This window comes from Tupaia chinensis, unplaced genomic scaffold, assembly GCF_000334495.1.
Source record: "Tupaia chinensis unplaced genomic scaffold, TupChi_1.0 Scaffold000606_1, whole genome shotgun sequence".
In the NCBI taxonomy this organism is placed as follows: domain Eukaryota; kingdom Metazoa; phylum Chordata; class Mammalia; order Scandentia; family Tupaiidae; genus Tupaia; species Tupaia belangeri.
The window spans coordinates 2,478,847-2,491,091 of NW_006160124.1; the positions used below are offsets into that span (position 1 = coordinate 2,478,847).

General features: G+C 40.9%; 1 protein-coding gene across 1 annotated transcript in view; it reads left to right on the plus strand.

Annotated features, from left to right (window-relative positions):
• Window positions 1–431: 431 nt before the first annotated feature.
• Window positions 432–12,245, plus strand: part of SEMA3D (semaphorin 3D) — a 228,733-nt gene continuing 216,919 nt past the window's right edge. The window contains exon 1 of the mRNA XM_006158746.3: window positions 432–798. The gene's annotated coding sequence lies outside the window, so the exon portion shown is untranslated. The remainder of the gene's footprint in view (window positions 799–12,245) is intronic.

The following is a 12,245-nucleotide window of genomic DNA, read 5'->3' on the forward strand; positions in this document are numbered from 1 at the left end:
TCCTAGGCCACTAACTGTGAACTAGAGTTTTACATAGTGGAACACAGACTCTCTATTTAAGGGTTAGAATTCTTAGGACAGTATTTTTGGTCAATCATTCCCCTTGTTTCTTCCACAGTAGATTCTCAAGAGATTTTACGCTGTAGAAAAGGGATCAAACAGGTCCCTAAATCACCCAGGTGCAGGTCCAGACATCAGAGGTTGCTTTATAGAGGGGGTGCCCTGTGCGGGAAAACATCCCTCAGCACGTTGGCGGCGGAAGCTACCTCCAACCCCAGGCGGCCGCTGACAGCTTGCGCACAGACAAGGATGGACTTATGAATGCTCCGGAGGATTGGCGCGCGCCAAGGGAGGGGGGGGCGGGGACGGGGGAGGAGATCGGAAGGGGAGAGGTAATCCCCAGCGTTTCCACCATCCCCGTTTTAGAAAGACTGAGTCTCTCCCAGGACAGCTGCTGCGGTCACACCACAAACTTAAAAGCCGCCCTCCCGCTTGGAGCGTGCCTTTCCTCGCCGCCCTCGCCTCTCCAATCTCCAGCTGGTGCCTCGCTCTCCGCCCGGCCGGGTCCGGCGCTCAGGGGCAGCAGCGCCCCCTGCCTCCCGGCCTGACCTCTGCGGCCGCAGTCTCCGCGCTCTGCCAGGGCCGCCGGCGGCTCCGCGGCTCAGCCAGCGCGGAGGCTCAGAGAACTGCCGGTGCCCCGGGTCTCCGCCGCGCTCGCCCTCGCCCTCAGCCTGCGCCCCCTGCCTCTCCCTGAACCCGCAGCGGGAAACGGAAGAGGGCAAGAAGAGTTCTCAGCAGGTAAGCCTGGTTTCGGGTCACCTGCTACTTCAGTGGGAAGGTGCATTGGAGATCTCGGTGTTAAAAAGGGATGATCGGATTTGGGGGGGGGGATTGTGGTTCGAAGTGAGGATTTGGGGTGGCAGGGAGATAAGGAACCGTCAAGAGACGGAGAAAGAGCTCTGGAGCGGAAAAGGAGAGGCAAGCTGCAGAACTGACCAGAAATCGGAGCGCTGGGAGCGGACTGCCAGTTAGCGCGGCGCCGGCGACGGCGCGGCCACAGGGGCGCTGTCCCACTCCGCCTCAGCCAGTGACAGAAACGACTTATCCCGAGATTCGCCTGCCAGCGCCACACAAAGTTTTCCTCCCGAGACGCCTCCGGGAACTTTGCTCTTCTCCCGACCCGCTCCCTCGCTCCCCCGCCTCCTCCCCGGCCGAGGCAGCCCAGAGCGCTCCTGAAAGTGCCGGGTGGCTTCCGCCGGCAGCAGGTTCATTGGAGACGCATTAGTGGGGACCGGGCCCGGAGGGCTACACCGCAGGGCGTGTGCGCCGTCCTCCCGGCTTTTCCCGCTGGGCTGGGGGAAGGAGAGAGCGAGCGTGGCGGTGGTTTTTGTTGTGGCGCTTTGGGGGACGGACGGGCGACGTGTTTTTCCTTCCGAGGGAATCGCGACGTGCGGTCTTGGGGGGGAGTGTGCATCCTTCTGGACCCAGAGGGGGAAAGTCGGAGTCTGGCACCGGCCACCACGCGGGTCACTAGTGCCTGCGGTCGCGGGAAACGCCGTCCTAGCCCCCGGCGTGGCTCGCCCTGCGAAGGCCGCGTTTCGGCTCCTGCCGGGCATTTAATCCGCAGCTCGGCCTCGCAGCGTCCTCCTTCCGCGCCGGGGTGGCCGCGGTCATGCGCTGCCCTGGTGGCGCACCGGCTGCCTTGGCACTCTCCGGGTGTCCCTCCCTGGTGACTTGTGCTCAGCCGCGTGGGCTGAGGAGATTTGCTTCCGTCCCAGAACGAGGACCGGACCTGACAGGAGGAGGAGACGCCGCGCTCTCGCGGGGCCATCGGGACCGAAGCAGTGCGCCCCGCCGCGGGGGCCGCGGTCGTCCCGGATTCCGGGTTAGGTGGATCTGAGTTTAAAAAGCAAACTTTTTTTTTTTTTTTTTTTACATTTAGCCTGGACAGAAGCCGTAATAGAAGACACGTATCCCTACGTGGACTGTCCTTTCTCCACCCCAATCCCTTTCTATCCCCACTGAGCACACGCGGAAAACGAGGGGGGAGGAATTGAAGTCCCAAGTTAGGCTGGAGAAGTGTTCTCCTGAATGTGTGCGCCAGTGTGTTGGGGTTGGGGGGACGAAAAGAGGGAGAGGAGGATTCTCTAATTCGGAGGGAAGGATTGAAGCACAGATAGAAGAGGAGAGACCCTTCCCGGGTCTGCTGCCGCCGCTGTTGTGTAACCATGGCAACCGCGAGGGCAAGGGCGGTCAGCGCCTTCTTGATTCTGCACGTGGAAAGAAAAATGTGAAGGGTGGGGATGGGAGAGCGCCACATGTCATCACTCTAGTGATGCCTTGGCTTCGCCCTCTCCTTCTCGGAGGCCAGATTGCAAGGAGGATGAGCAGGAAAGGTTCTGGATGGGAATAAACAACCCCAGCCTGCAGCGGCTTTAACCCACTCCAGTACCGGAGTCGCCGAGGCCCGCCCAGCAGCTAAGGCGGGCCAGAGAAGTTATCGCTGACAGGCTACAAAGTGACAGCCCAGGTCAGGGAGATGGGAAAAGACCATGGCCCTTGGAAGGGAAAGGCCAGGAAATACAGGAAGATGATGTGGGGAGAGATAAGGACAGGGTCAAGAGGAGGCTGAGGGACAATAAAATGGTAGTGATTTAGACTGCCAACATTTCAAGTGGAATTTGCCCGTTTATGAAATGGAAAATGGGTGGAGACCGGAAGGGACATTTATCCATCACCTATTGTGTCCCAGGTGCTTGGTACATGATCACAGCTAATGTTCCCAACAATATCGTGCAAATGTCATTTCCTTCTTTTTCTCCTTCTCCTCTTCCTTTTCCACCTCTTCCTCCTCCTCCTTCTTTAGATGAAAAAAAAGCAGAGAAGCAGAGACACAGAAATGGGTCTTGTCCCATTTTACCTTTTATGTTTTGAACAAAGAATCATACTTCTTGAAAATCATATTGGTAGTTATCAGAGAGGAATAAATAGTTCTCCTCATTTTAGGAATGACAACAATGAGTTGGGAAGGTGTTGCTTGGTATGTCCAAATATAAGTCAGTAAGAGGAAGAGCTGAGACAGGAGTCATTTTACCTGGTTGTGGACCCCTTTTACAGGACTTCAGACAACTTGCCATGGCCCTGCTTAAAGGAAGGACATGTCTAAGTTCTGGTACTGTGTCTGTCATCACTCCTATATGAAGAGCGCACAACAATTCAAATGAAATCCTTGTTTGAGGATGGATATTGACCCCGTCAGGACTACGAGCCTAGAGTTATATGTATATGTAATTCTCTATGTTTCTATAGGTTTTCTTGTACCTTGTAGGAGTTATTACTGGTTTTAATAAGGGTTTAAAGGAGAAACAAATCTTAAAAAAAGAAAAAAGAAGCAACCTCCCAAACAGCTGTATTGAGAAAATTTCCTTAGATTAATCAGGTTTTCCTAGGTCTACTTAATCTCCTCATGACCTGAATACTTAAAAACTTATTTCATATTTTGGCACCACTTGTTCACCTTTATAAGAATCTGTTGCCCATTAGGAAGAGTAAAAATTTGACTCAGGTTACCTCCCTGCTGACTCTGAGAGGAGAGGTTAAAGAAAAATGTTTGGCAGTGCAAAATGTTTTGAAATGATCAGGAAACTACAATCAACAGGAGCAGAAACTAAGAATAAAAGGTATAGAAATAACTCTTGTGACTTTTCCTCTGCTTTCCACTGGAATTGCTTCAATAGGTAAGCCTTACCTAATGAGTTTGCTTTGTATTTTACAGGAGAGAAAATACACAAAGAACAACTGAATTTTTAATCTTGTTTTTAGGCAGGGGAAGGTCTGGTAAGTGAGAGAGTGGGAATCATTTTTGGTGGCAGGGAAGATCAGGAATATAAACAACTATAAAAGCAGAGGAAGCACATCTTCTGCTGTTTCCGACAGGCTAACAGATTCGATTATCACTTTGAACTTGAGTCACAGAGTTAAATGACTCTCCCACATTTTCTGGTATTTCCCCAAAAGTAGAAAGGATGTTGTTTGGGATTGGAGATAAATTAATATAGGAAGTTTCATGGTGCCCAGTTCTTATACTGTACTCTTATTCCATTGCATGGACCTTTGTTAACTGTCAAAAAGATTATCATAAACTGGAAGATATCTGTGAAGATATGTTCTAGAATTGACAACCATACTGTATCCAGTGTTTGTTTACTGCTTGGATAGAGTTACTGGCCTAAGTTAACATCATTTTTATTATGTGTATTAAGTATCAACTATATAACCTCAAGGGGAAATATTCTAAAATTTGGGTTAGTTTAGTAACTATTAAAATGTCTTCAGATTAGGCACCTGCAGTTCGAACCCCAGACCTGGCAGCTTAAAACTCATGCCAGGTGTGTGTGGGTGTGTGCCCAAAATCCCAAAAGGAGAATGGAGGAGAAAGAATTGTGATGTGGCCATCCCCACTGGACAATGGCTTCTCATTTTCTGTCGCTATGTCTCTCTGGCAAGCACATGCTCCCTATAGCAAAAATCTCTCTCTCTAAAAAGAGAGAGAGAGAGAGAGAGAGAGAGAAATGTCTTCAGTTTGTTTGCTATAGTTTTATTATTTTGGTAAAAGAGATATTGATACTGAGCTTTTGTTGATCCGTCTGGAAGGCTGGCTGCTTTGATGATACGTTTCTTGAGAAGCATCATTGTCAATTAATACGTAATTGTGTTTAATAAGTAAGAGTAATCATAGGCCTGTTTGAAAAGTCTTATTCTTACTGTAAACACTTGTATCTATATAGAGTATCCAAGTAAATATTTTAATTACTCAGTAATGTAATCCTTGAAAGGAAAAAAGAATTATTCACATTTGTGGAATAAATAGTAATGATGACACCAATGACTGAATATGAGCAATACTTGTTGATCATATTCTTTCCCACCTCAAAATGTGGTTTTAAAAAATTCCCTTCTTCCAGGAAACCTTGGCCCAAATCCCTCTTTATTTTATCAAAACTAATAGTCCAAGTCTCCAGCTATTAATTTTCTATTTTTTTTTGTTGTTTATGATCCTTGACTAGATTATAAGATCTTTAAGGCCTCAATCTGGCACCTAGATACTATTGAAATATAATTAAGTACAAGGGACTTCGAAAAATTCATAGAAAAATAGTCAGGGTCTATTTTGGTGCCAAACACACACACACACACACACACACACACACACACTCACACCAACTTTGAAATTCATGCATAGTTTTTTTTTCCAATACACATTTTTCCATCAAATTTTTCAAGACATTTTTGTATTTAAACAGCTAATGATGTTGAATCTCTTTATTGTCTGTAAAAATCAGCATATAAGCTTTTGGCTTTATACTTTCTCTGAGTTTTAACAAGGAAAGTATTATATCTGAATTTTACTCTCTATTTAAAAAAAAATGTTTGCATGTCAGATCAACCCATGGCCTAGTAATTAAGATGGCTTGATCCCACATGGCTTACCACAGGGGTCAAGTCGTGAACCTGGTGGCTTGAGAAACACAGCAGGTGCATGTGTGAGCATGCCCAAAATCCTGAAAGGAGGGAGTTATGGAGGAGAAGGGACTCCAGTGTTACCATAACCCATGAAAGGGGTGCTTTCTCACCTTCGAGAAAATTTCCTTAGATTAATCAGGTTTTCCTAGGTCTACTTAATCTCCTCATGACCTGAATACTTAAAAACTTATTTCATATTTTGGCACCACTTGTTCACCTTTATAAGAATCTGTTGCCCATTAGGAAGAGTAAAAATTTGACTCAGGTTACCTCCCTGCTGACTCTGAGAGGAGAGGTTAAAGAAAAATGTTTGGCAGTGCAAAATGTTTTGAAATGATCAGGAAACTACAATCAACAGGAGCAGAAACTAAGAATAAAAGGTATAGAAATAACTCTTGTGACTTTTCCTCTGCTTTCCACTGGAATTGCTTCAATAGGTAAGCCTTACCTAATGAGTTTGCTTTGTATTTTACAGGAGAGAAAATACACAAAGAACAACTGAATTTTTAATCTTGTTTTTAGGCAGGGGAAGGTCTGGTAAGTGAGAGAGTGGGAATCATTTTTGGTGGCAGGGAAGATCAGGAATATAAACAACTATAAAAGCAGAGGAAGCACATCTTCTGCTGTTTCCGACAGGCTAACAGATTCGATTATCACTTTGAACTTGAGTCACAGAGTTAAATGACTCTCCCACATTTTCTGGTATTTCCCCAAAAGTAGAAAGGATGTTGTTTGGGATTGGAGATAAATTAATATAGGAAGTTTCATGGTGCCCAGTTCTTATACTGTACTCTTATTCCATTGCATGGACCTTTGTTAACTGTCAAAAAGATTATCATAAACTGGAAGATATCTGTGAAGATATGTTCTAGAATTGACAACCATACTGTATCCAGTGTTTGTTTACTGCTTGGATAGAGTTACTGGCCTAAGTTAACATCATTTTTATTATGTGTATTAAGTATCAACTATATAACCTCAAGGGGAAATATTCTAAAATTTGGGTTAGTTTAGTAACTATTAAAATGTCTTCAGATTAGGCACCTGCAGTTCGAACCCCAGACCTGGCAGCTTAAAACTCATGCCAGGTGTGTGTGGGTGTGTGCCCAAAATCCCAAAAGGAGAATGGAGGAGAAAGAATTGTGATGTGGCCATCCCCACTGGACAATGGCTTCTCATTTTCTGTCGCTATGTCTCTCTGGCAAGCACATGCTCCCTATAGCAAAAATCTCTCTCTCTAAAAAGAGAGAGAGAGAGAGAGAGAGAGAGAGAGAGAAATGTCTTCAGTTTGTTTGCTATAGTTTTATTATTTTGGTAAAAGAGATATTGATACTGAGCTTTTGTTGATCCGTCTGGAAGGCTGGCTGCTTTGATGATACGTTTCTTGAGAAGCATCATTGTCAATTAATACGTAATTGTGTTTAATAAGTAAGAGTAATCATAGGCCTGTTTGAAAAGTCTTATTCTTACTGTAAACACTTGTATCTATATAGAGTATCCAAGTAAATATTTTAATTACTCAGTAATGTAATCCTTGAAAGGAAAAAAGAATTATTCACATTTGTGGAATAAATAGTAATGATGACACCAATGACTGAATATGAGCAATACTTGTTGATCATATTCTTTCCCACCTCAAAATGTGGTTTTAAAAAATTCCCTTCTTCCAGGAAACCTTGGCCCAAATCCCTCTTTATTTTATCAAAACTAATAGTCCAAGTCTCCAGCTATTAATTTTCTATTTTTTTTTGTTGTTTATGATCCTTGACTAGATTATAAGATCTTTAAGGCCTCAATCTGGCACCTAGATACTATTGAAATATAATTAAGTACAAGGGACTTCGAAAAATTCATAGAAAAATAGTCAGGGTCTATTTTGGTGCCACACACACACACACACACACACACACACACACACTCACACCAACTTTGAAATTCATGCATAGTTTTTTTTTCCAATACACATTTTTCCATCAAATTTTTCAAGACATTTTTGTATTTAAACAGCTAATGATGTTGAATCTCTTTATTGTCTGTAAAAATCAGCATATAAGCTTTTGGCTTTATACTTTCTCTGAGTTTTAACAAGGAAAGTATTATATCTGAATTTTACTCTCTATTTAAAAAAAAATGTTTGCATGTCAGATCAACCCATGGCCTAGTAATTAAGATGGCTTGATCCCACATGGCTTACCACAGGGGTCAAGTCGTGAACCTGGTGGCTTGAGAAACACAGCAGGTGCATGTGTGAGCATGCCCAAAATCCTGAAAGGAGGGAGTTATGGAGGAGAAGGGACTCCAGTGTTACCATAACCCATGAAAGGGGTGCTTTCTCACCTTCTCTCTCTTTCTGGCAAGCTTACAAGTCCTTTGGTAAAGATAAAAATGTCATGAGAGACTGAGGAATTATGTTAATGCATAAAATATTGATGTGATACAATGACCATATGAGATAGGATATATGAGAATTTTCAGTGTAAAATCACATGTTCCAAAAAGTTATTAATTTCTTGCATTTTTAAAATGACCCAGGACCAGCAGTTAGCGTAATGGCTATGTCGCTGGACTCCCATTTAGTCGACCGCGGTTCGCGTCCCGGACCCGGTGGCTTAAAACTCACGTGGGCGCGTGTGCATGCATGCCCAAGATTCGAAGAGGAGAACGGAGGAGAAGGGATTGCGGCGTGGCCATCCCCGCTGGGGGGTGATTTCTCGCTTTCTGTTTCTCTGTCTCTGTCTGTCTGGCGAGCTCACGCACCCTATAGCAAAAACCTCTCCAAAAAATAAAATATAAAAAAATAAAATGACCCAGTAAACGAGTGTCTACATAATCTATGTCCATGTTAATTCTCCTTAACTTTAAATATCTATATAAGAATTAGAAAATAAGATGAACTAAAGAAAAATTCACCATAAGCAAGAAATACACTGAAACATTTCAATACCTTTAAAGTTATTTTGAAATGTAAATGCTAATGAGATATACTTCAATTAATAGATGTTTTTATATAATATAAATGATTTGGCCACCCCCTAGTGTAGTGGTTAAGGGAGTCAGATACCATGTGGCTACCATTTGTTCAAATCTGGTTCCAATGACTTCAAAAACACACTAAGCCCATGTTCAGGAGTGCCCAAAATCCTAACAGGAGGGAGGAACAGAGGAAAGAGAATGTCATTGTGTCCACACCTCATTGGGAGGTTCTCTTTCTCTCTCTATCTCTCTGGTGAGTGCAGATTCTGGCTATTAAAAAAACTAAACAGTTACATAGTTAAATGTGTATAAAAGCTAGTATATACAATAGAGCATACTGTTCATGCTTGACTTTTTGTGACTTCGGTGACTATTTTTTTTTTTTTTTTTTTTTTTTGGAGAGGTTTTTGCTACAGGGCGCGTGCGCTTGCCAGGCAGACAGAGAGAGACATAGAGACAGAAAGTGAGAAATCACCCCCCAGGGGGGATGGTCACGCCACAATCCCTTCTCCTCCATTCTCCTCTCGGGATCTTGGGCACGCATGCACACGCGCCCGGCGTGAGTTTTAAGCCACCGGATCCGGGACGCGAACTGTGGTGGACTACGTGGGAGTCCAGCGACATAGCCATTACGCTAACTGCTGGTTCCCAACTTTGGTGACTTTTAATCTTTCATTACCAATCTTTAATCATTGATCTCGATGTTAATTATATGTAATAACGTTAATACTCATAAGCCAAGACATCTTTATCCAGCTGGCTGATCTTTCAGTGGTAAATTTATTCTGTTTGCTCACTCTTTAGAAAAGTTCAATAAACTATGCTTATTACCTTCACACAGAAATGTATAAAGTACATCAAGAATTAGGTGATCTAGGATTCATGGAAGAATCTGAATCTGTCTGGACCTGAATATATCTTTGTATTGATCATTTCATCCCTAAATATGTATGTCTTCTGCTTTCAGAAACCAGGGATGGCTTCTTTTATATCCCTTGTTTCTTCCATAGGGTATTTACATAATTAGTTGTATTTAGTTTTTGTTATAGGGAGCATGTGCTTGCCAGGGAGAGAGAGATGAAAGTGAGAAATCACCCCCTAGAGGGTATGGCCACACCTCAATCTCCTTTCTTCCAGTCTCATCTCGGAATTTTGGGCACACACACACACACACACACACACACACACACACGTACCAGATATGATTTTCAAGCCTGCAGATCCAAAAGTCAAACTGCACAGCCAGCCTTAACCTCCCCATCAACTGCTGGCCCAAAAAAGTATATTTTTAAAACTGGTGGTTTCTACTGTGTTTGTTTAGTGAATTTCTATCACAGGAAAAATGGGATAATTTGATACATTTTCCTAATTAAATAGAATTAAGCCTCATTAAGTATAGCTACTACTGCAAAGGAAAAAGTTAATGTGGTAAACAAAAACAGCTTGATTTATCAAGTTACTTAATAAAAATACAGTTCTATTATTTTCACAGAAAATAGTGCTATAGATATATGAAAGTAATGTTATTAATCTATCATCAAGTAAATGTCTGTTCTTTCTATATTAATTAGTCATTTTTACTAGGTCTCCCCTTACTATGGTTTGAGTTTGTTCCCCAAAAAGCAGGTATTGGGAACTTCATTCCCTGTGCCACAGTGTTGGGAGATGGGGCTTAAGGGATGATTAGCCATGTAGGTTCTGCTTTTATAAATAGATTAATACCTTTACTTGGTTTAAGTTCCTTTTAAAATGACAAGTTTGGCCTCCTTTTCTCTTTCCTACTCTCTCTTTGCCTTCCCACATGGAATGGCACAGCAAGAAGGCTACATGTTGACCCTTTGGTTTTGGATTTAACCAAACTTAAACCATTTCTATTGATTATAAATTACTAGGTCTTATGTATTTTGTCATATCAGCATAAAAATGACTAAACTATCTTCTGAATATTCTACAGAACTTTTAAAATTATGGTATCATGTTTATTTCATAAATGGGCCTATCTAACCGATCCCTCAATAGTTAAGTTAAACATATGTACTTTTAAGTACATTGTATGGCAGAAATTAGACAAGTAAAATTATCACTTAGTACTCAGGTCTTGCAAATATCATTTGCCAATAAAAGGAGTTAGGCACCCTTGGAGAAATGACTGATTCTATGATTGGGGTAGAAAATTTATGGGGTGACCCTGGAACACCTTATATTGCCAAGGAATTAAGTGCTCACAGTACACTCACACACATGCACACACACATGTACATGCAGAATGTTAGTCAAAGGGACATACGGGTCAATTGAAAGAAATCCCATTGGCCCTAGCTGGAACAATTTGAGCAAAATTTAATAAATAAGTGAATAGTGTTGATGATTACACAAGTATAAAATAAATATCCATGGGCAAGTCCAGTATAATTAAATATCCGATTATATTAATAAATTAATAATTGAGGGGTGCTCTCTCTCTGTCTCTGTCTCTGTTTCTCTCTGACAAGTTCATGCTCCCTCTGGCAAATTAAAACAAAACAAAACAATAAAAAAATCCCTAAAGTATCTGAATAAACTACAGACCTTAGTTATTAACAGTATACCATTATTGGTTTATTAATTATAACAAGTGTCCATGTGAATGTAAGATGTAAATAATAGAGGAAATTGGGTTTGGGCTATATGGAAACTGTACTATCAGTGTTTCTGTAAATCTAAAACTGTTCTAAACTGTTCTAAATCTAAAGTTTACTTTTCAAAGTATATTTAAAACATGTAGTGAGAAACTATATGAAAGGTAAACCACTATGTTTTTCATTTAAATACTTACTGTATTCTTATAGTACATCTTTTCTGTCATTTGTTTCCATTGATAATAAATATAATAAACCCTATCACAATAAGCAAATATTGTGGATTAGTTGTTCTTCTCATAATTACTTTTCAAAATAAAATGGAATATGTGAATTACTACAAGTTCCCAGATCACTATTACTATAGGCTCTTTTGCAGACAAAGCTATGTGTCATGTCCCAATCTTAAATATTTTTTAAAAGGCAAGCTTTTCTTTTTTTTTTACTTACATCTTTGCTATTTGATTAATATCGACAAGACTCGTCATTAGTGCCAGATGTCTTCAGTTCTAGATGATAGTGCTTCTAAAATTCTTGCCAAAATGACTGTATAACTACTTACTCTGCCCCCCCATCTTTGAATCTCAAGGTCATTTACTGTAATTCATTAAAGGTTACTTGAAAGGTTGTCTACAGCAAATGTTACATGTATAATACTTCTGTCATGACTAATTTTTAATATCAGATTATACCTAAGAGGGCTCTGCATCTCAAAAAAACTCCTACAAGCTGAGGTTTATATGTGTTCCACCCAATGTATAGCGGGCTGCAGGTATGGCTGGCTTCTTCCACCCACCTATTACTTTTTACACACATATGTGTGTGTGTGTATGGATGTGTGTGTGTGTGTGTGTGTATATATATATGTATATATATATATATATATATATATATATATATATATATATATATATATATATATATATATATATATATATATATATATATATATATATATATATATATATATATATATATATATATATATATATATATATATATATATATATATATATATATATATATATATATATATATATATATATATATATATATATATATATATATATATATATATATATATATATATATATATATATATATATATATATATATATATATATATATATA